This window comes from Rhamphochromis longiceps, linkage group LG23 (genome assembly GCF_057381845.1).
Source record: "Rhamphochromis longiceps isolate RC_006_pf linkage group LG23, R_longiceps_female_GT1.1, whole genome shotgun sequence".
NCBI classification, from domain to species: domain Eukaryota; kingdom Metazoa; phylum Chordata; class Actinopteri; order Cichliformes; family Cichlidae; genus Rhamphochromis; species Rhamphochromis longiceps.
Genome location: NC_140578.1, coordinates 18817717 through 18844344, shown reverse-complemented (window position 1 = coordinate 18844344; position 26628 = coordinate 18817717). Strand labels below are relative to the sequence as shown.

At 45.2% G+C, this 26628-nt stretch overlaps 21 non-coding genes across 21 annotated transcripts; 14 read left to right on the top strand and 7 right to left on the bottom strand.

Moving 5' to 3' along the window:
• Positions 1 to 90: 90 nt before the first annotated feature.
• trnaw-cca (transfer RNA tryptophan (anticodon CCA)) lies at positions 91 to 162 on the top strand. Its single transcript has one exon. It is a non-coding gene; the product is annotated as a tRNA-Trp (tRNA).
• Positions 163 to 1468: 1306 nt separating this feature from the next.
• On the top strand, positions 1469 to 1540 carry trnam-cau (transfer RNA methionine (anticodon CAU)). The gene has a single exon. It is a non-coding gene; the product is annotated as a tRNA-Met (tRNA).
• A 2471-nt stretch (positions 1541 to 4011) lies between these two features.
• On the bottom strand, positions 4012 to 4094 carry trnas-uga (transfer RNA serine (anticodon UGA)). The gene has a single exon. It is a non-coding gene; the product is annotated as a tRNA-Ser (tRNA).
• Positions 4095 to 4853: 759 nt separating this feature from the next.
• On the top strand, positions 4854 to 4925 carry trnaw-cca (transfer RNA tryptophan (anticodon CCA)). Its single transcript has one exon. It is a non-coding gene; the product is annotated as a tRNA-Trp (tRNA).
• A 1305-nt stretch (positions 4926 to 6230) lies between these two features.
• On the top strand, positions 6231 to 6302 carry trnam-cau (transfer RNA methionine (anticodon CAU)). The gene has a single exon. It is a non-coding gene; the product is annotated as a tRNA-Met (tRNA).
• Positions 6303 to 7220: 918 nt separating this feature from the next.
• Positions 7221 to 7303, bottom strand: trnas-uga (transfer RNA serine (anticodon UGA)). Its single transcript has one exon. It is a non-coding gene; the product is annotated as a tRNA-Ser (tRNA).
• Positions 7304 to 8062: 759 nt separating this feature from the next.
• trnaw-cca (transfer RNA tryptophan (anticodon CCA)) lies at positions 8063 to 8134 on the top strand. The gene has a single exon. It is a non-coding gene; the product is annotated as a tRNA-Trp (tRNA).
• Positions 8135 to 9440: 1306 nt separating this feature from the next.
• trnam-cau (transfer RNA methionine (anticodon CAU)) lies at positions 9441 to 9512 on the top strand. Its single transcript has one exon. It is a non-coding gene; the product is annotated as a tRNA-Met (tRNA).
• Positions 9513 to 10430: 918 nt separating this feature from the next.
• Positions 10431 to 10513, bottom strand: trnas-uga (transfer RNA serine (anticodon UGA)). The gene has a single exon. It is a non-coding gene; the product is annotated as a tRNA-Ser (tRNA).
• A 759-nt stretch (positions 10514 to 11272) lies between these two features.
• trnaw-cca (transfer RNA tryptophan (anticodon CCA)) lies at positions 11273 to 11344 on the top strand. The gene has a single exon. It is a non-coding gene; the product is annotated as a tRNA-Trp (tRNA).
• Positions 11345 to 12650: 1306 nt separating this feature from the next.
• trnam-cau (transfer RNA methionine (anticodon CAU)) lies at positions 12651 to 12722 on the top strand. The gene has a single exon. It is a non-coding gene; the product is annotated as a tRNA-Met (tRNA).
• Positions 12723 to 13640: 918 nt separating this feature from the next.
• trnas-uga (transfer RNA serine (anticodon UGA)) lies at positions 13641 to 13723 on the bottom strand. The gene has a single exon. It is a non-coding gene; the product is annotated as a tRNA-Ser (tRNA).
• A 759-nt stretch (positions 13724 to 14482) lies between these two features.
• Positions 14483 to 14554, top strand: trnaw-cca (transfer RNA tryptophan (anticodon CCA)). Its single transcript has one exon. It is a non-coding gene; the product is annotated as a tRNA-Trp (tRNA).
• A 2295-nt stretch (positions 14555 to 16849) lies between these two features.
• On the bottom strand, positions 16850 to 16932 carry trnas-uga (transfer RNA serine (anticodon UGA)). The gene has a single exon. It is a non-coding gene; the product is annotated as a tRNA-Ser (tRNA).
• Positions 16933 to 18373: 1441 nt separating this feature from the next.
• On the top strand, positions 18374 to 18445 carry trnaw-cca (transfer RNA tryptophan (anticodon CCA)). Its single transcript has one exon. It is a non-coding gene; the product is annotated as a tRNA-Trp (tRNA).
• Positions 18446 to 20740: 2295 nt separating this feature from the next.
• On the bottom strand, positions 20741 to 20823 carry trnas-uga (transfer RNA serine (anticodon UGA)). The gene has a single exon. It is a non-coding gene; the product is annotated as a tRNA-Ser (tRNA).
• A 759-nt stretch (positions 20824 to 21582) lies between these two features.
• On the top strand, positions 21583 to 21654 carry trnaw-cca (transfer RNA tryptophan (anticodon CCA)). The gene has a single exon. It is a non-coding gene; the product is annotated as a tRNA-Trp (tRNA).
• Positions 21655 to 22960: 1306 nt separating this feature from the next.
• Positions 22961 to 23032, top strand: trnam-cau (transfer RNA methionine (anticodon CAU)). The gene has a single exon. It is a non-coding gene; the product is annotated as a tRNA-Met (tRNA).
• A 918-nt stretch (positions 23033 to 23950) lies between these two features.
• On the bottom strand, positions 23951 to 24033 carry trnas-uga (transfer RNA serine (anticodon UGA)). Its single transcript has one exon. It is a non-coding gene; the product is annotated as a tRNA-Ser (tRNA).
• Positions 24034 to 24792: 759 nt separating this feature from the next.
• trnaw-cca (transfer RNA tryptophan (anticodon CCA)) lies at positions 24793 to 24864 on the top strand. Its single transcript has one exon. It is a non-coding gene; the product is annotated as a tRNA-Trp (tRNA).
• Positions 24865 to 26170: 1306 nt separating this feature from the next.
• trnam-cau (transfer RNA methionine (anticodon CAU)) lies at positions 26171 to 26242 on the top strand. The gene has a single exon. It is a non-coding gene; the product is annotated as a tRNA-Met (tRNA).
• Positions 26243 to 26628: the final 386 nt, after the last annotated feature.

Here is a 26628-nt window from a genome sequence, read left to right as displayed (position 1 = left end):
CCTCCAGTTGCAGAAAAATTGCTTGTGTGGAAAGATGGTCTGGCTTCTCAGAGATTTTCAGAAGTTTTGAGCAGAGGGGCAGGTTTGTGGGACCTTGTGGCGCAATGGTAGCGCATCTGACTCCAGATCAGAAGGTTGCGTGTTCAAATCACGTCAAGGTCAGCCGAGAGTGAGGGGACTGCAGCCTGTGATTCCCTTCCAATAGGAGGTTTTTAGTTGCTTGTGGCATACTCGTCCGTCTGTCCAGAAATTCAGGTCCATGACTCATGACGTGTCTCCAGTGAGTTGTTGATGGTGTCAGTGAACACTGTAGACAACTGATCAGCACAGTGCCTCAGGGTGGATGGAGGCACCGAATTTGGCCCAGCTGCTTTGCATGGGTCCTGTGTCTTAGAGAGTCTGTTTACATCCCTTTCAAGTATGGAAAGAGGTGTGAAGGCACATGGAGAAATTTGTGAGCTTTACTGAGTGGTAGAGGTGATGGGGGAGCCGCAAGTGTTGACCGTCTGGGGAGGGGGCCCGGGTAGCTGGACGTTCCATTGTTTTCTGAAAGCACCAGGTGTGAATACATTGGATAGGTGTGAATAGTAGCTGAATTAGAGGGCTTCTGTAAATGGAACTGAATAAAAATGGCAAACAAAACACCCACATGCTGCAGGTATACAGAGAGCAATGCCATGAGATACATGTAAACACATAGTTGAAAGAAGTAAAGACTGCACCAAAGAGAAACTCACAAAATTATTGTAAAGAAAAAAACATTCAAATATCAAGTATAAGTTTTTCATTCCGAGCAAACAAACAGTTTTGAATGATAATGAAATCTAAAAGCAGCTTCAGAGCTGGGCTTGGCATTCTGAAGCAAGCTCATCATATCCAGGATAGTTTTTCACTGTGGACAATGTCACTGTGTCCGCTGTGTTGGATACATTCAGATTTCATGTCTAATGTCGGTGCTTGTGATTACAGACGGTATTACATCTCTACCGATGAGAACTACCATTGACAATCAGCGGGAAGTATTAAGAGCATCGAAGTGCATCAGCAGAGTGTGTTCGTGTAACAGAACGTCGATTTTAGTTAACTAAAGGTAAAATAAGGTTCATTGAAGAGAGTTCATGGGTTTATTTAGGAAGTAAACATACGCAACACCAAGTGTCAGTGTTTTCACGTCTAAGCGTTTACGTGACTATGCGACTCAGTGGCTCACACAATAAGCTCAGTGATTCGAGTTAGCAGCTAACGAGGAAATGGTTTTCCTGACCCTAGCTTAAAATCTGTTGGGCCGCACACGAGACCTGACAAGCAGTCCAAGAAGCTTTGAAGCATTGAACGCTGAGGTGACAAAGATTTATAAAAGTCAGTGTTCAAACGGGTACCGTCCACCTTCAGAATTCCCACAGTTTGTTCATGCAAGATGTTATTGAAGGCCCACTTTTAAGCAGCACTAGTCTTGTGGTACGTGTGGAGCAGAGTGGCGCAGCGGAAGCGTGCTGGGCCCATAACCCAGAGGTCGATGGATCGAAACCATCCTCTGCTAGGCTCGTCTGTTTTCAGGACGTACTAAACAACTGTTCTCCGAAAGGCTTGCTTACAAGTCTGGGATAGGTTTCCAGGAAGAAGCCATTCACCTTCCAAAAATTGGACAAAACAGACTAAACCCAGAAGTTGCCTAACTAAGAAGCAAATCCTAGTGAATATAACCTGTTCGCCACATCTTCTTCAAAGCCCATTCACTTTGTTACCTCAACAGCGTGACATCACCTGTTTGCAACACAAGAACAACAATGGAGGCAACGGTGTACCTGCTGCTAAAGTGACGGTAAACGGTTGGACCACTGTGTTGCTTTGGGTGTACCCAAATGGCTGGCTGTGTTTGCCGGGAGACCAGTGACCAGGGGCCCGTTCTTCGTACGTCGCTTACTACATCCAAGATCAAATGACACATCCAAGATCAAATCATCGCGCTAACCGTGAGCTCGCTAATCCGGTTCCCCGAACACACCTGCTGTTGACGATTAGTACAGCTGGACGCAGTAATGTGACATCACTGGGTGTCGTAAAAGGGGCCACGCATCGATAGTAGAAACATTGATCGGCAACCCTCTGATTGGTCGGCGAAAATGTCGACGGAGCGCGCTCGGCTCGGTATTTTTCGGCAGCAGAGCAAGAACTCTTGAGTGAGGGATTTCAGGAGTTTCAGAGTTTAATCAGAACGCAAGGGAACACTGCAAAGGCTGCAAAATCAAGGAGCGAGGGCTGGCAGGAAGTTGCTGACAAATTAAACTCGTAAGTAATTTAATAATAACAATAATAATGGAGTGGATTGATATAGCGCTTTTCAAGGCACCCAAAGCGCTTTACAATGCCACTATTCAGTCACTCTCACATTCACACACTGGTGGAGGCAGCTACAGTTGTAGCCACAGCTGCCCTGGGACAGACTGACAGAAGCCAGGCTGCCATATCGCGCCATCGGCCCCTCTGGCCAACACCAGTAGGCGGTAGGGTAGATTTATTATATTACACTATATTATCCAATATTATATTACATTATATTATAATATGTTATATTTTATCCTCTTTTACATTAGAGCCACGACAGGACCCACTAGAACATGGGAACAGGTAAAAGTGAAATATAAGAATATCCTACAGAATGGTAATATTTATCACTTATATTGCTTTTAGTCTCTTGGAAAGAGACCCTGGAATAATCTGTTTGTTTATAACAGCAACCAAGAAAAGGGCAGAGGAAAAAAAGACAGGTGGTGGTCCTGCACCCCCTCGTCAACAAGTTGGTTAAGTGAATAATACCCTCACGGGAAAATCGATATCTCTCTATGAGCACACTGTCGCGCTGAGCTAAAGGATCCTGTCTATCCCGCAATATACGCTGAATTCTGAGGACTCTCCTTATCAATCTTGCACCTTCCGCAATGGGTGGCTCGCGTATACGGACAGGACATGGCTGCGACAGGCTTCCCAAATCCACCTTCGCTTTTATAGCCGTGGTCTCTCATCTTGATTACACGAAGTAATTTACAATTGCTACTCTGAAATATGAATTAAATCTGTAATAATCACATACATGTAATAGAATGATTAATAGTACATTTCCCTTTTTTAGGAAATGACCTGTGTGAAATCAATAAATGGATCAGGTGCTGCATTGTCTTTAGTTACATTGATGTTATTTATTTATGGTGAAACAGTGGTGGAATATCGCTGTTGCTTTCGTATGATGACGCGGACATACCTGCGTGGCCGCGATCTAATCCTGTTTACATAAAGTAAACCTGCTCCCGAGCAGGTTTACGCTTACGGCTCTGTTGCTATGACAGCAAGTCCCGGATGAGCTTCGGGGAACCGACTGATCCAGGATCACGCGAAATCGTCAACAATCTAATCCGGCTAACCTACTTAGCGAGGTATGAAGAACGGGCCCCAGGTACTGCCGCCTAACTGAAAACCAAACGTAGCCAGAAAGGATTAAGATTTGTCATTCTAGCCTTTCTATAGCAGTGATAACAAGTAGCCCCCTGCAACAATTTTGATGTCTTGTGTGGAAAGAAGATGGATTGGCTTTGCAGAGATTTTCAGAAGTTTTGGGCAGAGGGGCAGGTTTGTGGGACCTTGTGGGGCAATGGTAGCGCATCTGACTCCAGATCAGAAGCTTGCGTGTTCAAATCACATCAAGGTCAACCAAGAGTGACAGGACTGCAGCCTGTTTGAATTAATATGTGACTCAAAGTCTGTGCACATGCCACTGATCGACATCTCCCACCGTTTTTGTTTATAAAGCCTGGAGAGAAGAAGAGGGACTCTCCTTGGAGACAAGCACATTTTGTACATGAATGATTAGTATGTAAGTACAGTGGTGTGAACCGGTGATTGGAGAACTGTCAATCACTCAATGCTCCTGGGCACCGTTGCAACTTTTGTATATGAGCCCCTCCGACTAATTGCAACCTTATCTTAGCAGAAAAAGAAGCACCCGTAACGCATTTTCGCTGTGAGCAGGGTTTGAACCTGCGCGGGGAACACCCCATTGGATTTCAAATCCAACGCCTTAACCTCTCGGCCATCACAGCTCCTCCACTTCACCTGCACCTTTTGGCCTGTGGTGAGAGATGCCTGCTCCCTGCTCCAACAGCGCTGGTTCTTTTGGAGATCATCACATGCCAGAACACTCCCTAGTCAGAAGTCACTTCTCTGGTAAATACCATTAACAGTCGTTGAAGAGACCATTGTGTGTGAAGTGTAAGGTCGTTTAGTCAGGTAAGATTTCATTCAAGGCTGACAGCACTGGTCTCCTACCCCCATGAATAGCATTTTGGTGCAGACGGCACAAGGAGCCTCTCCAGAGCAGCTTGTGTTTGAGACAGGAGATCATCACGTACAAAAGCACTCCCTTCTGAGCAATCACTTTTTAGGTGTGTGTGAGAGGAAGGTCTTTTATTTTTAGACACTGTCCAAGGACTTTGTCTTTCTCTGACAAGCATCAGTAACAAATATGCATTGTTAAGAATTTGTCTAGCTGGCTTGCAAAGCTCATCAGAGCGTGAGCACTGAATGACAGACACTATATTAGGCCTTTGATTGACTACTGCAAGCGCACTTCAAACCTCGATTTGTATTCTTTTCTCAAAGAGGAGAACCTTTCAAGTATAAAGAGAGATTCTACGTGTGCATGTTGACATGCATGGTCTGAAATGACATGCGTCTTTGGCACAACCTCTTTGCATTCACAAGTTGAACAACCTCCAGTTGCAGAAAAATTGCTTGTGTGGAAAGATGGTCTGGCTTCTCAGAGATTTTCAGAAGTTTTGAGCAGAGGGGCAGGTTTGTGGGACCTTGTGGCGCAATGGTAGCGCATCTGACTCCAGATCAGAAGTTTGCGTGTTCAAATCACGTCAAGGTCAGCCGAGAGTGAGGGGACTGCAGCCTGTGATTCCCTTCCAATATGAGGTTTTTAGTTGCTTGTGGCATACTCGTCCGTCTGTCCAGAAATTCAGGTCCATGACTCATGACGTGTCTCCAGTGAGTTGTTGATGGTGTCAGTGAACACTGTAGACAACTCATCAGCACAGTGCCTCAGGGTGGATGGAGGCACCGAATTTGGCCCAGCTGCTTTGCATGGGTCCTGTGTCTTAGAGAGTCTGTTTACATCCCTTTCAAGTATGGAAAGAGGTGTGAAGGCACATGGAGAAATTTGTGAGCTTTACTGAGTGGTAGAGGTGATGGGGGAGCCGCAAGTGTTGACCGTCTGGGGAGGGGGCCCGGGTAGCTGGACGTTCCATTGTTTTCTGAAAGCACCAGGTGTGAATACATTGGATAGGTGTGAATAGTAGCTGAATTAGAGGGCTTCTGTAAATGGAACTGAATAAAAATGGCAAACAAAACACTCGCATGCTGCAGGTATACAGAGAACCATGCCATGAGATACATGTAAACACATAGTTGAAAGAAGTAAAGACTGCACCAAAGAGAAACTCACAAAATTATTGTAAAGAAAAAAACATTCAAATATCAAGTATAAGTTTTTCATTCCGAGCAAACAAACAGTTTTGAATGATAATGAAATCTAAAAGCAGCTTCAGAGCTGGGCTTGGCATTCTGAAGCAAGCTCATCATATCCAGGATAGTTTTTCACTGTGGACAATGTCACTGTGTCCGCTGTGTTGGATACATTCAGATTTCGTGTCTAATGTCGGTGCTTGTGATTACAGACGGTATTACATCTCTACCGATAAGAACTACCATTGACAATCAGCGGGAAGTATTAAGAGCATCGAAGTGCATCAGCAGAGTGTGTTCGTGTAACAGAACGTCGATTTTAGTTAACTAAAGGTAAAATAAGGTTCATTGAAGAGAGTTCATGGGTTTATTTAGGAAGTAAACATACGCAACACCAAGTGTCAGTGTTTTCACGTCTAAGCGTTTACGTGACTATGCGACTCAGTGGCTCACACAATAAGCTCAGTGATTCGAGTTAGCAGCTAACGAGGAAATGGTTGGCTGACCCTAGCTTAAAATCTGTTGGGCCGCACACGAGACCTGACAAGCAGTCCAAGAAGCTTTGAAGCATTGAACGCTGAGGTGACAAAGATTTATAAAAGTCAGTGTTCAAACGGGTACCGTCCACCTTCAGAATTCCCACAGTTTGTTCATGCAAGATGTTATTGAAGGCCCACTTTTAAGCAGCGCTAGTCTTGTGGTACGTGTGGAGCAGAGTGGCGCAGCGGAAGCGTGCTGGGCCCATAACCCAGAGGTCGATGGATCGAAACCATCCTCTGCTAGGCTCGTCTGTTTTCAGGACGTACTAAACAACTGTGCTCCGAAAGGCTTGCTTACAAGTCTGGGATAGGTTTCCAGGAAGAAGCCATTCACCTTCCAAAAATTGGACAAAACAGACTAAACCCAGAAGTTGCCTAACTAAGAAGCAAATCCTAGTGAATATAACCTGTTCGCCACATCTTCTTCAAAGCCCATTCACTTTGTTACCTCAACAGCGTGACATCACCTGTTTGCAACACAAGAACAACAATGGAGGCAACGGTGTACCTGCTGCTAAAGTGACGGTAAACGGTTGGACCACTGTGTTGCTTTGGGTGTACCCAAATGGCTGGCTGTGTTTGCCGGGAGACCAGTGACCAGGTACTGCCGCCTAACTGAAAACCAAACGTAGCCAGAAAGGATTAAGATTTGTCATTCTAGCCTTTCTATAGCAGTGATAACAAGTAGCCCCCTGCAACAATTTTGATGTCTTGTGTGGAAAGAAGATGGATTGGCTTTGCAGAGATTTTCAGAAGTTTTGGGCAGAGGGGCAGGTTTGTGGGACCTTGTGGGGCAATGGTAGCGCATCTGACTCCAGATCAGAAGCTTGCGTGTTCAAATCACATCAAGGTCAACCAAGAGTGACAGGACTGCAGCCTGTTTGAATTAATATGTGACTCAAAGTCTGTGCACATGCCACTGATCGACATCTCCCACCGTTTTTGTTTATAAAGCCTGGAGAGAAGAAGAGGGACTCTCCTTGGAGACAAGCACATTTTGTACATGAATGATTAGTATGTAAGTACAGTGGTGTGAACCGGTGATTGGAGAACTGTCAATCACTCAATGCTCCTGGGCACCGTTGCAACTTTTGTATATGAGCCCCTCCGACTAATTGCAACCTTATCTTAGCAGAAAAAGAAGCACCCGTAACGCATTTTCGCTGTGAGCAGGGTTTGAACCTGCGCGGGGAACCCCCCATTGGATTTCAAATCCAACGCCTTAACCTCTCGGCCATCACAGCTCCTCCACTTCACCTGCACCTTTTGGCCTGTGGTGAGAGATGCCTGCTCCCTGCTCCAACAGCGCTGGTTCTTTTGGAGATCATCACATGCCAGAACACTCCCTAGTCAGAAGTCACTTCTCTGGTAAATACCATTAACAGTCGTTGAAGAGACCATTGTGTGTGAAGTGTAAGGTCGTTTAGTCAGGTAAGATTTCATTCAAGGCTGACAGCACTGGTCTCCTACCCCCATGAATAGCATTTTGGTGCAGACGGCACAAGGAGCCTCTCCAGAGCAGCTTGTGTTTGAGACAGGAGATCATCACGTACAAAAGCACTCCCTTCTGAGCAATCACTTTTTAGGTGTGTGTGAGAGGAAGGTCTTTTATTTTTAGACACTGTCCAAGGACTTTGTCTTTCTCTGACAAGCATCAGTAACAAATATGCATTGTTAAGAATTTGTCTAGCTGGCTTGCAAAGCTCATCAGAGCGTGAGCACTGAATGACAGACACTATATTAGGCCTTTGATTGACTACTGCAAGCGCACTTCAAACCTCGATTTGTATTCTTTTCTCAAAGAGGAGAACCTTTCAAGTATAAAGAGAGATTCTACGTGTGCATGTTGACATGCATGGTCTGAAATGACATGCGTCTTTGGCACAACCTCTTTGCATTCACAAGTTGAACAACCTCCAGTTGCAGAAAAATTGCTTGTGTGGAAAGATGGTCTGGCTTCTCAGAGATTTTCAGAAGTTTTGAGCAGAGGGGCAGGTTTGTGGGACCTTGTGGCGCAATGGTAGCGCATCTGACTCCAGATCAGAAGGTTGCGTGTTCAAATCACGTCAAGGTCAGCCGAGAGTGAGGGGACTGCAGCCTGTGATTCCCTTCCAATAGGAGGTTTTTAGTTGCTTGTGGCATACTCGTCCGTCTGTCCAGAAATTCAGGTCCACGACTCATGACGTGTCTCCAGTGAGTTGTTGATGGTGTCAGTGAACACTGTAGACAACTGATCAGCACAGTGCCTCAGGGTGGATGGAGGCACCGAATTTGGCCCAGCTGCTTTGCATGGGTCCTGTGTCTTAGAGAGTCTGTTTACATCCCTTTCAAGTATGGAAAGAGGTGTGAAGGCACATGGAGAAATTTGTGAGCTTTACTGAGTGGTAGAGGTGATGGGGGAGCCGCAAGTGTTGACCGTCTGGGGAGGGGGCCCGGGTAGCTGGACGTTCCATTGTTTTCTGAAAGCACCAGGTGTGAATACATTGGATAGGTGTGAATAGTAGCTGAATTAGAGGGCTTCTGTAAATGGAACTGAATAAAAATGGCAAACAAAACACTCGCATGCTGCAGGTATACAGAGAGCAATGCCATGAGATACATGTAAACACATAGTTGAAAGAAGTAAAGACTGCACCAAAGAGAAACTCACAAAATTATTGTAAAGAAAAAAACATTCAAATATCAAGTATAAGTTTTTCATTCCGAGCAAACAAACAGTTTTGAATGATAATGAAATCTAAAAGCAGCTTCAGAGCTGGGCTTGGCATTCTGAAGCAAGCTCATCATATCCAGGATAGTTTTTCACTGTGGACAATGTCACTGTGTCCGCTGTGTTGGATACATTCAGATTTCGTGTCTAATGTCGGTGCTTGTGATTACAGACGGTATTACATCTCTACCGATGAGAACTACCATTGACAATCAGCGGGAAGTATTAAGAGCATCGAAGTGCATCAGCAGAGTGTGTTCGTGTAACAGAACGTCGATTTTAGTTAACTAAAGGTAAAATAAGGTTCATTGAAGAGAGTTCATGGGTTTATTTAGGAAGTAAACATACGCAACACCAAGTGTCAGTGTTTTCACGTCTAAGCGTTTACGTGACTATGCGACTCAGTGGCTCACACAATAAGCTCAGTGATTCGAGTTAGCAGCTAACGAGGAAATGGTTTTCCTGACCCTAGCTTAAAATCTGTTGGGCCGCACACGAGACCTGACAAGCAGTCCAAGAAGCTTTGAAGCATTGAACGCTGAGGTGACAAAGATTTATAAAAGTCAGTGTTCAAACGGGTACCGTCCACCTTCAGAATTCCCACAGTTTGTTCATGCAAGATGTTATTGAAGGCCCACTTTTAAGCAGCGCTAGTCTTGTGGTACGTGTGGAGCAGAGTGGCGCAGCGGAAGCGTGCTGGGCCCATAACCCAGAGGTCGATGGATCGAAACCATCCTCTGCTAAGCTCGTCTGTTTTCAGGACGTACTAAACAACTGTGCTCCGAAAGGCTTGCTTACAAGTCTGGGATAGGTTTCCAGGAAGAAGCCATTCACCTTCCAAAAATTGGACAAAACAGACTAAACCCAGAAGTTGCCTAACTAAGAAGCAAATCCTAGTGAATATAACCTGTTCGCCACATCTTCTTCAAAGCCCATTCACTTTGTTACCTCAACAGCGTGACATCACCTGTTTGCAACACAAGAACAACAATGGAGGCAACGGTGTACCTGCTGCTAAAGTGACGGTAAACGGTTGGACCACTGTGTTGCTTTGGGTGTACCCAAATGGCTGGCTGTGTTTGTCGGGAGACCAGTGACCAGGTACTGCCGCCTAACTGAAAACCAAACGTAGCCAGAAAGGATTAAGATTTGTCATTCTAGCCTTTCTATAGCAGTGATAACAAGTAGCCCCCTGCAACAATTTTGATGTCTTGTGTGGAAAGAAGATGGATTGGCTTTGCAGAGATTTTCAGAAGTTTTGGGCAGAGGGGCAGGTTTGTGGGACCTTGTGGGGCAATGGTAGAGCATCTGACTCCAGATCAGAAGCTTGCGTGTTCAAATCACATCAAGGTCAACCAAGAGTGACAGGACTGCAGCCTGTTTGAATTAATATGTGACTCAAAGTCTGTGCACATGCCACTGATCGACATCTCCCACCGTTTTTGTTTATAAAGCCTGGAGAGAAGAAGAGGGACTCTCCTTGGTGACAAGCACATTTTGTACATGAATGATTAGTATGTAAGTACAGTGGTGTGAACCGGTGATTGGAGAACTGTCAATCACTCAATGCTCCTGGGCACCGTTGCAACTTTTGTATATGAGCCCCTCCGACTAATTGCAACCTTATCTTAGCAGAAAAAGAAGCACCCGTAACACATTTTCGCTGTGAGCAGGGTTTGAACCTGCGCGGGGAACCCCCCATTGGATTTCAAATCCAACGCCTTAACCTCTCGGCCATCACAGCTCCTCCACTTCACCTGCACCTTTTGGCCTGTGGTGAGAGATGCCTGCTCCCTGCTCCAACAGCGCTGGTTCTTTTGGAGATCATCACATGCCAGAACACTCCCTAGTCAGAAGTCACTTCTCTGGTAAATACCATTAACAGTCGTTGAAGAGACCATTGTGTGTGAAGTGTAAGGTCGTTTAGTCAGGTAAGATTTCATTCAAGGCTGACAGCACTGGTCTCCTACCCCCATGAATAGCATTTTGGTGCAGACGGCACAAGGAGCCTCTCCAGAGCAGCTTGTGTTTGAGACAGGAGATCATCACGTACAAAAGCACTCCCTTCTGAGCAATCACTTTTTAGGTGTGTGTGAGAGGAAGGTCTTTTATTTTTAGACACTGTCCAAGGACTTTGTCTTTCTCTGACAAGCATCAGTAACAAATATGCATTGTTAAGAATTTGTCTAGCTGGCTTGCAAAGCTCATCAGAGCGTGAGCACTGAATGACAGACACTATATTAGGCCTTTGATTGACTACTGCAAGCGCACTTCAAACCTCGATTTGTATTCTTTTCTCAAAGAGGAGAACCTTTCAAGTATAAAGAGAGATTCTACGTGTGCATGTTGACATGCATGGTCTGAAATGACATGCGTCTTTGGCACAACCTCTTTGCATTCACAAGTTGAACAACCTCCAGTTGCAGAAAAATTGCTTGTGTGGAAAGATGGTCTGGCTTCTCAGAGATTTTCAGAAGTTTTGAGCAGAGGGGCAGGTTTGTGGGACCTTGTGGCGCAATGGTAGCGCATCTGACTCCAGATCAGAAGGTTGCGTGTTCAAATCACGTCAAGGTCAGCCGAGAGTGAGGGGACTGCAGCCTGTGATTCCCTTCCAATAGGAGGTTTTTAGTTGCTTGTGGCATACTCGTCCGTCTGTCCAGAAATTCAGGTCCATGACTCATGACGTGTCTCCAGTGAGTTGTTGATGGTGTCAGTGAACACTGTAGACAACTGATCAGCACAGTGCCTCAGGGTGGATGGAGGCACCGAATTTGGCCCAGCTGCTTTGCATGGGTCCTGTGTCTTAGAGAGTCTGTTTACATCCCTTTCAAGTATGGAAAGAGGTGTGAAGGCACATGGAGAAATTTGTGAGCTTTACTGAGTGGTAGAGGTGATGGGGGAGCCGCAAGTGTTGACCGTCTGGGGAGGGGGCCCGGGTAGCTGGACGTTCCATTGTTTTCTGAAAGCACCAGGTGTGAATACATTGGATAGGTGTGAATAGTAGCTGAATTAGAGGGCTTCTGTAAATGGAACTGAATAAAAATGGCAAACAAAACACTCGCATGCTGCAGGTATACAGAGAGCAATGCCATGTGATACATGTAAACACATAGTTGAAAGAAGTAAAGACTGCACCAAAGAGAAACTCACAAAATTATTGTAAAGAAAAAAACATTCAAATATCAAGTATAAGTTTTTCATTCCGAGCAAACAAACAGTTTTGAATGATAATGAAATCTAAAAGCAGCTTCAGAGCTGGGCTTGGCATTCTGAAGCAAGCTCATCATATCCAGGATAGTTTTTCACTGTGGACAATGTCACTGTGTCCGCTGTGTTGGATACATTCAGATTTCATGTCTAATGTCGGTGCTTGTGATTACAGACGGTATTACATCTCTACCGATGAGAACTACCATTGACAATCAGCGGGAAGTATTAAGAGCATCGAAGTGCATCAGCAGAGTGTGTTCGTGTAACAGAACGTCGATTTTAGTTAACTAAAGGTAAAATAAGGTTCATTGAAGAGAGTTCATGGGTTTATTTAGGAAGTAAACATACGCAACACCAAGTGTCAGTGTTTTCACGTCTAAGCGTTTACGTGACTATGCGACTCAGTGGCTCACACAATAAGCTCAGTGATTCGAGTTAGCAGCTAACGAGGAAATGGTTTTCCTGACCCTAGCTTAAAATCTGTTGGGCCGCACACGAGACCTGACAAGCAGTCCAAGAAGCTTTGAAGCATTGAACGCTGAGGTGACAAAGATTTATAAAAGTCAGTGTTCAAACGGGTACCGTCCACCTTCAGAATTCCCACAGTTTGTTCATGCAAGATGTTATTGAAGGCCCACTTTTAAGCAGCGCTAGTCTTGTGGTACGTGTGGAGCAGAGTGGCGCAGCGGAAGCGTGCTGGGCCCATAACCCAGAGGTCGATGGATCGAAACCATCCTCTGCTAGGCTCGTCTGTTTTCAGGACGTACTAAACAACTGTGCTCCGAAAGGCTTGCTTACAAGTCTGGGATAGGTTTCCAGGAAGAAGCCATTCACCTTCCAAAAATTGGACAAAACAGACTAAACCCAGAAGTTGCCTAACTAAGAAGCAAATCCTAGTGAATATAACCTGTTCGCCACATCTTCTTCAAAGCCCATTCACTTTGTTACCTCAACAGCGTGACATCACCTGTTTGCAACACAAGAACAACAATGGAGGCAACGGTGTACCTGCTGCTAAAGTGACGGTAAACGGTTGGACCACTGTGTTGCTTTGGGTGTACCCAAATGGCTGGCTGTGTTTGCCGGGAGACCAGTGACCAGGTACTGCCGCCTAACTGAAAACCAAACGTAGCCAGAAAGGATTAAGATTTGTCATTCTAGCCTTTCTATAGCAGTGATAACAAGTAGCCCCCTGCAACAATTTTGATGTCTTGTGTGGAAAGAAGATGGATTGGCTTTGCAGAGATTTTCAGAAGTTTTGGGCAGAGGGGCAGGTTTGTGGGACCTTGTGGGGCAATGGTAGCGCATCTGACTCCAGATCAGAAGCTTGCGTGTTCAAATCACATCAAGGTCAACCAAGAGTGACAGGACTGCAGCCTGTTTGAATTAATATGTGACTCAAAGTCTGTGCACATGCCACTGATCGACATCTCCCACCGTTTTTGTTTATAAAGCCTGGAGAGAAGAAGAGGGACTCTCCTTGGAGACAAGCACATTTTGTACATGAATGATTAGTATGTAAGTACAGTGGTGTGAACCGGTGATTGGAGAACTGTCAATCACTCAATGCTCCTGGGCACCGTTGCAACTTTTGTATATGAGCCCCTCCGACTAATTGCAACCTTATCTTAGCAGAAAAAGAAGCACCCGTAACGCATTTTCGCTGTGAGCAGGGTTTGAACCTGCGCGGGGAACACCCCATTGGATTTCAAAGCCAACGCCTTAACCTCTCAGCCATCACAGCTCCTCCACTTCACCTGCACCTTTTGGCCTGTGGTGAGAGATGCCTGCTCCCTGCTCCAACAGCGCTGGTTCTTTTGGAGATCATCACATGCCAGAACACTCCCTAGTCAGAAGTCACTTCTCTGGTAAATACCATTAACAGTCGTTGAAGAGACCATTGTGTGTGAAGTGTAAGGTCGTTTAGTCAGGTAAGATTTCATTCAAGGCTGACAGCACTGGTCTCCTACCCCCATGAATAGCATTTTGGTGCAGACGGCACAAGGAGCCTCTCCAGAGCAGCTTGTGTTTGAGACAGGAGATCATCACGTACAAAAGCACTCCCTTCTGAGCAATCACTTTTTAGGTGTGTGTGAGAGGAAGGTCTTTTATTTTTAGACACTGTCCAAGGACTTTGTCTTTCTCTGACAAGCATCAGTAACAAATATGCATTGTTAAGAATTTGTCTAGCTGGCTTGCAAAGCTCATCAGAGCGTGAGCACTGAATGACAGACACTATATTAGGCCTTTGATTGACTACTGCAAGCGCACTTCAAACTTCGATTTGTATTCTTTTCTCAAAGAGGAGAACCTTTCAAGTATAAAGAGAGATTCTACGTGTGCATGTTGACATGCATGGTCTGAAATGACATGCGTCTTTGGCACAACCTCTTTGCATTCACAAGTTGAACAACCTCCAGTTGCAGAAAAATTGCTTGTGTGGAAAGATGGTCTGGCTTCTCAGAGATTTTCAGAAGTTTTGAGCAGAGGGGCAGGTTTGTGGGACCTTGTGGCGCAATGGTAGCGCATCTGACTCCAGATCAGAAGGTTGCGTGTTCAAATCACGTCAAGGTCAGCCGAGAGTGAGGGGACTGCAGCCTGTGATTCCCTTCCAATAGGAGGTTTTTAGTTGCTTGTGGCATACTCGTCCGTCTGTCCAGAAATTCAGGTCCATGACTCATGACGTGTCTCCAGTGAGTTGTTGATGGTGTCAGTGAACACTGTAGACAACTGATCAGCACAGTGCCTCAGGGTGGATGGAGGCACCGAATTTGGCCCAGCTGCTTTGCATGGGTCCTGTGTCTTAGAGAGTCTGTTTACATCCCTTTCAAGTATGGAAAGAGGTGTGAAGGCACATGGAGAAATTTGTGAGCTTTACTGAGTGGTAGAGGTGATGGGGGAGCCGCAAGTGTTGACCGTCTGGGGAGGGGGCCCGGGTAGCTGGACGTTCCATTGTTTTCTGAAAGCACCAGGTGTGAATACATTGGATAGGTGTGAATAGTAGCTGAATTAGAGGGCTTCTGTAAATGGAACTGAATAAAAATGGCAAACAAAACACTCGCATGCTGCAGGTATACAGAGAGCAATGCCATGTGATACATGTAAACACATAGTTGAAAGAAGTAAAGACTGCACCAAAGAGAAACTCACAAAATTATTGTAAAGAAAAAAACATTCAAATATCAAGTATAAGTTTTTCATTCCGAGCAAACAAACAGTTTTGAATGATAATGAAATCTAAAAGCAGCTTCAGAGCTGGGCTTGGCATTCTGAAGCAAGCTCATCATATCCAGGATAGTTTTTCACTGTGGACAATGTCACTGTGTCCGCTGTGTTGGATACATTCAGATTTCATGTCTAATGTCGGTGCTTGTGATTACAGACGGTATTACATCTCTACCGATGAGAACTACCATTGACAATCAGCGGGAAGTATTAAGAGCATCGAAGTGCATCAGCAGAGTGTGTTCGTGTAACAGAATGTCGATTTTAGTTAACTAAAGGTAAAATAAGGTTCATTGAAGAGAGTTCATGGGTTTATTTAGGAAGTAAACATACGCAACACCAAGTGTCAGTGTTTTCACGTCTAAGCGTTTACGTGACTATGCGACTCAGTGGCTCACACAATAAGCTCAGTGATTCGAGTTAGCAGCTAACGAGGAAATGGTTGGCTGACCCTAGCTTAAAATCTGTTGGGCCGCACACGAGACCTGACAAGCAGTCCAAGAAGCTTTGAAGCATTGAACGCTGAGGTGACAAAGATTTATAAAAGTCAGTGTTCAAACGGGTACCGTCCACCTTCAGAATTCCCACAGTTTGTTCATGCAAGATGTTATTGAAGGCCCACTTTTAAGCAGCGCTAGTCTTGTGGTACGTGTGGAGCAGAGTGGCGCAGCAGAAGCGTGCTGGGCCCATAACCCAGAGGTCGATGGATCGAAACCATCCTCTGCTAGGCTCGTCTGTTTTCAGGACGTACTAAACAACTGTGCTCCAAAAGGCTTGCTTACAAGTCTGGGATAGGTTTCCAGGAAGAAGCCATTCACCTTCCAAAAATTGGACAAAACAGACTAAACCCAGAAGTTGCCTCACTAAGAAGCAAATCCTAGTGAATATAACCTGTTCGCCACATCTTCTTCAAAGCCCATTCACTTTGTTACCTCAACAGCGTGACATCACCTGTTTGCAACACAAGAACAACAATGGAGGCAACGGTGTACCTGCTGCTAAAGTGACGGTAAACGGTTGGACCACTGTGTTGCTTTGGGTGTACCCAAATGGCTGGCTGTGTTTGCCGGGAGACCAGTGACCAGGTACTGCCGCCTAACTGAAAACCAAACGTAGCCAGAAAGGATTAAGATTTGTCATTCTAGCCTTTCTATAGCAGTGATAACAAGTAGCCCCCTGCAACAATTTTGATGTCTTGTGTGGAAAGAAGATGGATTGGCTTTGCAGAGATTTTCAGAAGTTTTGGGCAGAGGGGCAGGTTTGTGGGACCTTGTGGGGCAATGGTAGCGCATCTGACTCCAGATCAGAAGCTTGCGTGTTCAAATCACATCAAGGTCAACCAAGAGTGACAGGACTGCAGCCTGTTTGAATTAATATGTGACTCAAAGTCTGTGCACATGCCACTGATCGACATCTCCCACCGTTTTTGTTTATAAAGCCTGGAGAGAAGAAGAGGGACTCTCCTTGGAGACAAGCACATTTTGTACATGAATGATTAGTATGTAAGTACAGTGGTGTGAACCGGTGATTGGAGAACTGTCAATCACTCAATGCTCCTGGGCACCGTTGCAACTTTTGTATATGAGCCCCTCCGACTAATTGCAACCTTATCTTAGCAGAAAAAGAAGCACCCGTAACGCATTTTCGCTGTGAGTAGGGTTTGAACCTGCGCGGGGAACACCCCATTGGATTTCAAATCCAACGCCTTAACCTCTCGGCCATCACAGCTCCTCCACTTCACCTGCACCTTTTGGCCTGTGGTGAGAGATGCCTGCTCCCTGCTCCAACAGCGCTGGTTCTTTTGGAGATCATCACATGCCAGAACACTCCCTACTCAGAAGTCACTTATCTGGTAAATACCATTAACAGTCGTTGAAGAGACCATTGTGTGTGAAGTGTAAGGTCGTTTAGTCAGGTAAGATTTCATTCAAGGCTGACAGCACTGGTCTCCTACCCCCATGAATAGCATTTTGGTGCAGACGGCACAAGGAGCCTCTCCAGAGCAGCTTGTGTTTGAGACAGGAGATCATCACGTACAAAAGCACTCCCTTCTGAGCAATCACTTTTCAGGTGTGTGTGAGATGTGGACAAGAGATATTTTATTTTGTATTCTTATTGTGACAGTTTATAATCAGAACTATCATTGATCAGCATTGTTGAATCAGTTGACAGAATAATCTTTGAATTACATCTATGTTAATCTGAGCAAATATTAACGTACACAGATTATCATCATTTTAATCAGTCTATTGTTGTTCTGTATCATTCTTTCTATCTGCTTAAGCTGTTGCACATCATTGTATCCCCACCACTCGAACTCGTGGGTCCAGCAGGGCCTTGCTCCATTCACTTGCACATATTCAGGCGCATAACAACATGCACATAGTTATGTAAAACACGCACGTTCACACACACACTTATTAAGGACAGGGAGGTCGTCTCAGGACAGTCTCTGTTGGATACACTATCACAAAACTGCACAACATAATACACACTTGTTTGTCTCTAAAGTAGCAGTTGATGTCTATATAAGGAGAACTTTTTGAGTGTGGGGAACTGTTATCATTTCCAGTAAGATCTAACTGTGACGTCATCAGGGTAATATAAGGATGGGGAGCGGTCCATTCGCAGAAGATTGTTGTTGAAAAGTTTTCTTCCCACACTCTGCGCAAAGTGTGTAAAATAAAGATCACTATTTTTTGACACCTACCTGGACTCAGCCTGCTTTCTTCTCTTACCCAAATCGAACGAATTGCAACAGAGAGTAAGGTCTTTTATTTTTAGATACTGTCCAAGGACTTTGTCTTTCTCTGACAAGCATCAGTAACAAATATGCATTGTTAAGAATTTGTCTAGCTGGCTTGCAAAGCTCATCAGAGCGTGAGCACTGAATGACAGACACTATATTAGGCCTTTGATTGACTACTGCAAGCGCACTTCAAACCTCGATTTGTATTCTTTTCTCAAAGAGGAGAACCTTTCAAGTATAAAGAGAGATTCTACGTGTGCATGTTGACATGCATGGTCTGAAATGACATGCGTCTTTGGCACAACCTCTTTGCATTCACAAGTTGAACAACCTCCAGTTGCAGAAAAATTGCTTGTGTGGAAAGATGGTCTGGCTTCTCAGAGATTTTCAGAAGTTTTGAGCAGAGGGGCACCTTTGTGGGACCTTGTGGCGCAATGGTAGCGCATCTGACTCCAGATCAGAAGGTTGCGTGTTCAAATCACGTCAAGGTCAGCCGAGAGTGAGGGGACTGCAGCCTGTGATTCCCTTCCAATAGGAGGTTTTTAGTTGCTTGTGGCATACTCGTCCGTCTGTCCAGAAATTCAGGTCCATGACTCATGACGTGTCTCCAGTGAGTTGTTGATGGTGTCAGTGAACACTGTAGACAACTGATCAGCACAGTGCCTCAGGGTGGATGGAGGCACCGAATTTGGCCCAGCTGCTTTGCATGGGTCCTGTGTCTTAGAGAGTCTGTTTACATCCCTTTCAAGTATGGAAAGAGGTGTGAAGGCACATGGAGAAATTTGTGAGCTTTACTGAGTGGTAGAGGTGATGGGGGAGCCGCAAGTGTTGACCGTCTGGGGAGGGGGCCCGGGTAGCTGGACGTTCCATTGTTTTCTGAAAGCACCAGGTGTGAATACATTGGATAGGTGTGAATAGTAGCTGAATTAGAGGGCTTCTGTAAATGGAACTGAATAAAAATGGCAAACAAAACACCCACATGCTGCAGGTATACAGAGAGCAATGCCATGTGATACATGTAAACACATAGTTGAAAGAAGTAAAGACTGCACCAAAGAGAAACTCACAAAATTATTGTAAAGAAAAAAACATTCAAATATCAAGTATAAGTTTTTCATTCCGAGCAAACAAACAGTTTTGAATGATAATGAAATCTAAAAGCAGCTTCAGAGCTGGGCTTGGCATTCTGAAGCAAGCTCATCATATCCAGGATAGTTTTTCACTGTGGACAATGTCACTGTGTCCGCTGTGTTGGATACATTCAGATTTCATGTCTAATGTCGGTGCTTGTGATTACAGACGGTATTACATCTCTACCGATGAGAACTACCATTGACAATCAGCGGGAAGTATTAAGAGCATCGAAGTGCATCAGCAGAGTGTGTTCGTGTAACAGAATGTCGATTTTAGTTAACTAAAGGTAAAATAAGGTTCATTGAAGAGAGTTCATGGGTTTATTTAGGAAGTAAACATACGCAACACCAAGTGTCAGTGTTTTCACGTCTAAGCGTTTACGTGACTATGCGACTCAGTGGCTCACACAATAAGCTCAGTGATTCGAGTTAGCAGCTAACGAGGAAATGGTTGGCTGACCCTAGCTTAAAATCTGTTGGGCCGCACACGAGACCTGACAAGCAGTCCAAGAAGCTTTGAAGCATTGAACGCTGAGGTGACAAAGATTTATAAAAGTCAGTGTTCAAACGGGTACCGTCCACCTTCAGAATTCCCACAGTTTGTTCATGCAAGATGTTATTGAAGGCCCACTTTTAAGCAGCGCTAGTCTTGTGGTACGTGTGGAGCAGAGTGGCGCAGCGGAAGCGTGCTTGGCCCATAACCCAGAGGTCGATGGATCGAAACCATCCTCTGCTAGGCTCGTCTGTTTTCAGGACGTACTAAACAACTGTGCTCCGAAAGGCTTGCTTACAAGTCTGGGATAGGTTTCCAGGAAGAAGCCATTCACCTTCCAAAAATTGGACAAAACAGACTAAACCCAGAAGTTGCCTAACTAAGAAGCAAATCCTAGTGAATATAACCTGTTCGCCACATCTTCTTCAAAGCCCATTCACTTTGTTACCTCAACAGCGTGACATCACCTGTTTGCAACACAAGAACAACAATGGAGGCAACGGTGTACCTGCTGCTAAAGTGACGGTAAACGGTTGGACCACTGTGTTGCTTTGGGTGTACCCAAATGGCTGGCTGTGTTTGCCGGGAGACCAGTGACCAGGTACTGCCGCCTAACTGAAAACCAAACGTAGCCAGAAAGGATTAAGATTTGTCATTCTAGCCTTTCTATAGCAGTGATAACAAGTAGCCCCCTGCAACAATTTTGATGTCTTGTGTGGAAAGAAGATGGATTGGCTTTGCAGAGATTTTCAGAAGTTTTGGGCAGAGGGGCAGGTTTGTGGGACCTTGTGGGGCAATGGTAGCGCATCTGACTCCAGATCAGAAGCTTGCGTGTTCAAATCACATCAAGGTCAACCAAGAGTGACAGGACTGCAGCCTGTTTGAATTAATATGTGACTCAAAGTCTGTGCACATGCCACTGATCGACATCTCCCACCGTTTTTGTTTATAAAGCCTGGAGAGAAGAAGAGGGACTCTCCTTGGAGACAAGCACATTTTGTACATGAATGATTAGTATGTAAGTACAGTGGTGTGAACCGGTGATTGGAGAACTGTCAATCACTCAATGCTCCTGGGCACCGTTGCAACTTTTGTATATGAGCCCCTCCGACTAATTGCAACCTTATCTTAGCAGAAAAAGAAGCACCCGTAACGCATTTTCGCTGTGAGCAGGGTTTGAACCTGCGCGGGGAACACCCCATTGGATTTCAAATCCAACGCCTTAACCTCTCGGCCATCACAGCTCCTCCACTTCACCTGCACCTTTTGGCCTGTGGTGAGAGATGCCTGCTCCCTGCTCCAACAGCGCTGGTTCTTTTGGAGATCATCACATGCCAGAACACTCCCTAGTCAGAAGTCACTTCTCTGGTAAATACCATTAACAGTCGTTGAAGAGACCATTGTGTGTGAAGTGTAAGGTCGTTTAGTCAGGTAAGATTTCATTCAAGGCTGACAGCACTGGTCTCCTACCCCCATGAATAGCATTTTGGTGCAGACGGCACAAGGAGCCTCTCCAGAGCAGCTTGTGTTTGAGACAGGAGATCATCACGTACAAAAGCACTCCCTTCTGAGCAATCACTTTTTAGGTGTGTGTGAGAGGAAGGTCTTTTATTTTTAGACACTGTCCAAGGACTTTGTCTTTCTCTGACAAGCATCAGTAACAAATATGCATTGTTAAGAATTTGTCTAGCTGGCTTGCAAAGCTCATCAGAGCGTGAGCACTGAATGACAGACACTATATTAGGCCTTTGATTGACTACTGCAAGCGCACTTCAAACCTCGATTTGTATTCTTTTCTCAAAGAGGAGAACCTTTCAAGTATAAAGAGAGATTCTACGTGTGCATGTTGACATGCATGGTCTGAAATGACATGCGTCTTTGGCACAACCTCTTTGCATTCACAAGTTGAACAACCTCCAGTTGCAGAAAAATTGCTTGTGTGGAAAGATGGTCTGGCTTCTCAGAGATTTTCAGAAGTTTTGAGCAGAGGGGCAGGTTTGTGGGACCTTGTGGCGCAATGGTAGCGCATCTGACTCCAGATCAGAAGGTTGCGTGTTCAAATCACGTCAAGGTCAGCCGAGAGTGAGGGGACTGCAGCCTGTGATTCCCTTCCAATAGGAGGTTTTTAGTTGCTTGTGGCATACTCGTCCGTCTGTCCAGAAATTCAGGTCCATGACTCATGACGTGTCTCCAGTGAGTTGTTGATGGTGTCAGTGAACACTGTAGACAACTGATCAGCACAGTGCCTCAGGGTGGATGGAGGCACCGAATTTGGCCCAGCTGCTTTGCATGGGTCCTGTGTCTTAGAGAGTCTGTTTACATCCCTTTCAAGTATGGAAAGAGGTGTGAAGGCACATGGAGAAATTTGTGAGCTTTACTGAGTGGTAGAGGTGATGGGGGAGCCGCAAGTGTTGACCGTCTGGGGAGGGGGCCCGGGTAGCTGGACGTTCCATTGTTTTCTGAAAGCACCAGGTGTGAATACATTGGATAGGTGTGAATAGTAGCTGAATTAGAGGGCTTCTGTAAATGGAACTGAATAAAAATGGCAAACAAAACACTCGCATGCTGCAGGTATACAGAGAGCAATGCCATGAGATACATGTAAACACATAGTTGAAAGAAGTAAAGACTGCACCAAAGAGAAACTCACAAAATTATTGTAAAGAAAAAAACATTCAAATATCAAGTATAAGTTTTTCATTCCGAGCAAACAAACAGTTTTGAATGATAATGAAATCTAAAAGCAGCTTCAGAGCTGGGCTTGGCATTCTGAAGCAAGCTCATCATATCCAGGATAGTTTTTCACTGTGGACAATGTCACTGTGTCCGCTGTGTTGGATACATTCAGATTTCGTGTCTAATGTCGGTGCTTGTGATTACAGACGGTATTACATCTCTACCGATGAGAACTACCATTGACAATCAGCGGGAAGTATTAAGAGCATCGAAGTGCATCAGCAGAGTGTGTTCGTGTAACAGAACGTCGATTTTAGTTAACTAAAGGTAAAATAAGGTTCATTGAAGAGAGTTCATGGGTTTATTTAGGAAGTAAACATACGCAACACCAAGTGTCAGTGTTTTCACGTCTAAGCGTTTACGTGACTATGCGACTCAGTGGCTCACACAATAAGCTCAGTGATTCGAGTTAGCAGCTAACGAGGAAATGGTTTTCCTGACCCTAGCTTAAAATCTGTTGGGCCGCACACGAGACCTGACAAGCAGTCCAAGAAGCTTTGAAGCATTGAACGCTGAGGTGACAAAGATTTATAAAAGTCAGTGTTCAAACGGGTACCGTCCACCTTCAGAATTCCCACAGTTTGTTCATGCAAGATGTTATTGAAGGCCCACTTTTAAGCAGCGCTAGTCTTGTGGTACGTGTGGAGCAGAGTGGCGCAGCGGAAGCGTGCTGGGCCCATAACCCAGAGGTCGATGGATCGAAACCATCCTCTGCTAGGCTCGTCTGTTTTCAGGATGTACTAAACAACTGTCCTCCGAAAGGCTTGCTTACAAGTCTGGGATAGGTTTCCAGGAAGAAGCCATTCACCTTCCAAAAATTGGACAAAACAGACTAAACCCAGAAGTTGCCTAACTAAGAAGCAAATCCTAGTGAATATAACCTGTTTGCCACATCTTCTTCAAAGCCCATTCACTTTGTTACCTCAACAGCGTGACATCACCTGTTTGCAACACAAGAACAACAATGGAGGCAACGGTGTACCTGCTGCTAAAGTGACGGTAAACGGTTGGACCACTGTGTTGCTTTGGGTGTACCCAAATGGCTGGCTGTGTTTGCCGGGAGACCAGTGACCAGGTACTGCCGCCTAACTGAAAACCAAACGTAGCCAGAAAGGATTAAGATTTGTCATTCTAGCCTTTCTATAGCAGTGATAACAAGTAGCCCCCTGCAACAATTTTGATGTCTTGTGTGGAAAGAAGATGGATTGGCTTTGCAGAGATTTTCAGAAGTTTTGGGCAGAGGGGCAGGTTTGTGGGACCTTGTGGGGCAATGGTAGCGCATCTGACTCCAGATCAGAAGCTTGCGTGTTCAAATCACATCAAGGTCAACCAAGAGTGACAGGACTGCAGCCTGTTTGAATTAATATGTGACTCAAAGTCTGTGCACATGCCACTGATCGACATCTCCCACCGTTTTTGTTTATAAAGCCTGGAGAGAAGAAGAGGGACTCTCCTTGGAGACAAGCACATTTTGTACATGAATGATTAGTATGTAAGTACAGTGGTGTGAACCGGTGATTGGAGAACTGTCAATCACTCAATGCTCCTGGGCACCGTTGCAACTTTTGTATATGAGCCCCTCCGACTAATTGCAACCTTATCTTAGCAGAAAAAGAAGCACCCGTAACGCATTTTCGCTGTGAGCAGGGTTTGAACCTGCGCGGGGAACCCCCCATTGGATTTCAAATCCAACGCCTTAACCTCTCGGCCATCACAGCTCCTCCACTTCACCTGCACCTTTTGGCCTGTGGTGAGAGATGCCTGCTCCCTGCTCCAACAGCGCTGGTTCTTTTGGAGATCATCACATGCCAGAACACTCCCTAGTCAGAAGTCACTTCTCTGGTAAATACCATTAACAGTCGTTGAAGAGACCATTGTGTGTGAAGTGTAAGGTCGTTTAGTCAGGTAAGATTTCATTCAAGGCTGACAGCACTGGTCTCCTACCCCCATGAATAGCATTTTGGTGCAGACGGCACAAGGAGCCTCTCCAGAGCAGCTTGTGTTTGAGACAGGAGATCATCACGTACAAAAGCACTCCCTTCTGAGCAATCACTTTTTAGGTGTGTGTGAGAGGAAGGTCTTTTATTTTTAGACACTGTCCAAGGACTTTGTCTTTCTCTGACAAGCATCAGTAACAAATATGCATTGTTAAGAATTTGTCTAGCTGGCTTGCAAAGCTCATCAGAGCGTGAGCACTGAATGACAGACACTATATTAGGCCTTTGATTGACTACTGCAAGCGCACTTCAAACCTCGATTTGTATTCTTTTCTCAAAGAGGAGAACCTTTCAAGTATAAAGAGAGATTCTACGTGTGCATGTTGACATGCATGGTCTGAAATGACATGCGTCTTTGGCACAACCTCTTTGCATTCACAAGTTGAACAACCTCCAGTTGCAGAAAAATTGCTTGTGTGGAAAGATGGTCTGGCTTCTCAGAGATTTTCAGAAGTTTTGAGCAGAGGGGCAGGTTTGTGGGACCTTGTGGCGCAATGGTAGCGCATCTGACTCCAGATCAGAAGGTTGCGTGTTCAAATCACGTCAAGGTCAGCCGAGAGTGAGGGGACTGCAGCCTGTGATTCCCTTCCAATAGGAGGTTTTTAGTTGCTTGTGGCATACTCGTCCGTCTGTCCAGAAATTCAGGTCCACGACTCATGACGTGTCTCCAGTGAGTTGTTGATGGTGTCAGTGAACACTGTAGACAACTGATCAGCACAGTGCCTCAGGGTGGATGGAGGCACCGAATTTGGCCCAGCTGCTTTGCATGGGTCCTGTGTCTTAGAGAGTCTGTTTACATCCCTTTCAAGTATGGAAAGAGGTGTGAAGGCACATGGAGAAATTTGTGAGCTTTACTGAGTGGTAGAGGTGATGGGGGAGCCGCAAGTGTTGACCGTCTGGGGAGGGGGCCCGGGTAGCTGGACGTTCCATTGTTTTCTGAAAGCACCAGGTGTGAATACATTGGATAGGTGTGAATAGTAGCTGAATTAGAGGGCTTCTGTAAATGGAACTGAATAAAAATGGCAAACAAAACACTCGCATGCTGCAGGTATACAGAGAGCAATGCCATGAGATACATGTAAACACATAGTTGAAAGAAGTAAAGACTGCACCAAAGAGAAACTCACAAAATTATTGTAAAGAAAAAAACATTCAAATATCAAGTATAAGTTTTTCATTCCGAGCAAACAAACAGTTTTGAATGATAATGAAATCTAAAAGCAGCTTCAGAGCTGGGCTTGGCATTCTGAAGCAAGCTCATCATATCCAGGATAGTTTTTCACTGTGGACAATGTCACTGTGTCCGCTGTGTTGGATACATTCAGATTTCGTGTCTAATGTCGGTGCTTGTGATTACAGACGGTATTACATCTCTACCGATGAGAACTACCATTGACAATCAGCGGGAAGTATTAAGAGCATCGAAGTGCATCAGCAGAGTGTGTTCGTGTAACAGAACGTCGATTTTAGTTAACTAAAGGTAAAATAAGGTTCATTGAAGAGAGTTCATGGGTTTATTTAGGAAGTAAACATACGCAACACCAAGTGTCAGTGTTTTCACGTCTAAGCGTTTACGTGACTATGCGACTCAGTGGCTCACACAATAAGCTCAGTGATTCGAGTTAGCAGCTAACGAGGAAATGGTTTTCCTGACCCTAGCTTAAAATCTGTTGGGCCGCACACGAGACCTGACAAGCAGTCCAAGAAGCTTTGAAGCATTGAACGCTGAGGTGACAAAGATTTATAAAAGTCAGTGTTCAAACGGGTACCGTCCACCTTCAGAATTCCCACAGTTTGTTCATGCAAGATGTTATTGAAGGCCCACTTTTAAGCAGCGCTAGTCTTGTGGTACGTGTGGAGCAGAGTGGCGCAGCGGAAGCGTGCTGGGCCCATAACCCAGAGGTCGATGGATCGAAACCATCCTCTGCTAAGCTCGTCTGTTTTCAGGATGTACTAAACAACTGTGCTCCGAAAGGCTTGCTTACAAGTCTGGGATAGGTTTCCAGGAAGAAGCCATTCACCTTCCAAAAATTGGACAAAACAGACTAAACCCAGAAGTTGCCTAACTAAGAAGCAAATCCTAGTGAATATAACCTGTTCGCCACATCTTCTTCAAAGCCCATTCACTTTGTTACCTCAACAGCGTGACATCACCTGTTTGCAACACAAGAACAACAATGGAGGCAACGGTGTACCTGCTGCTAAAGTGACGGTAAACGGTTGGACCACTGTGTTGCTTTGGGTGTACCCAAATGGCTGGCTGTGTTTGCCGGGAGACCAGTGACCAGGTACTGCCGCCTAACTGAAAACCAAACG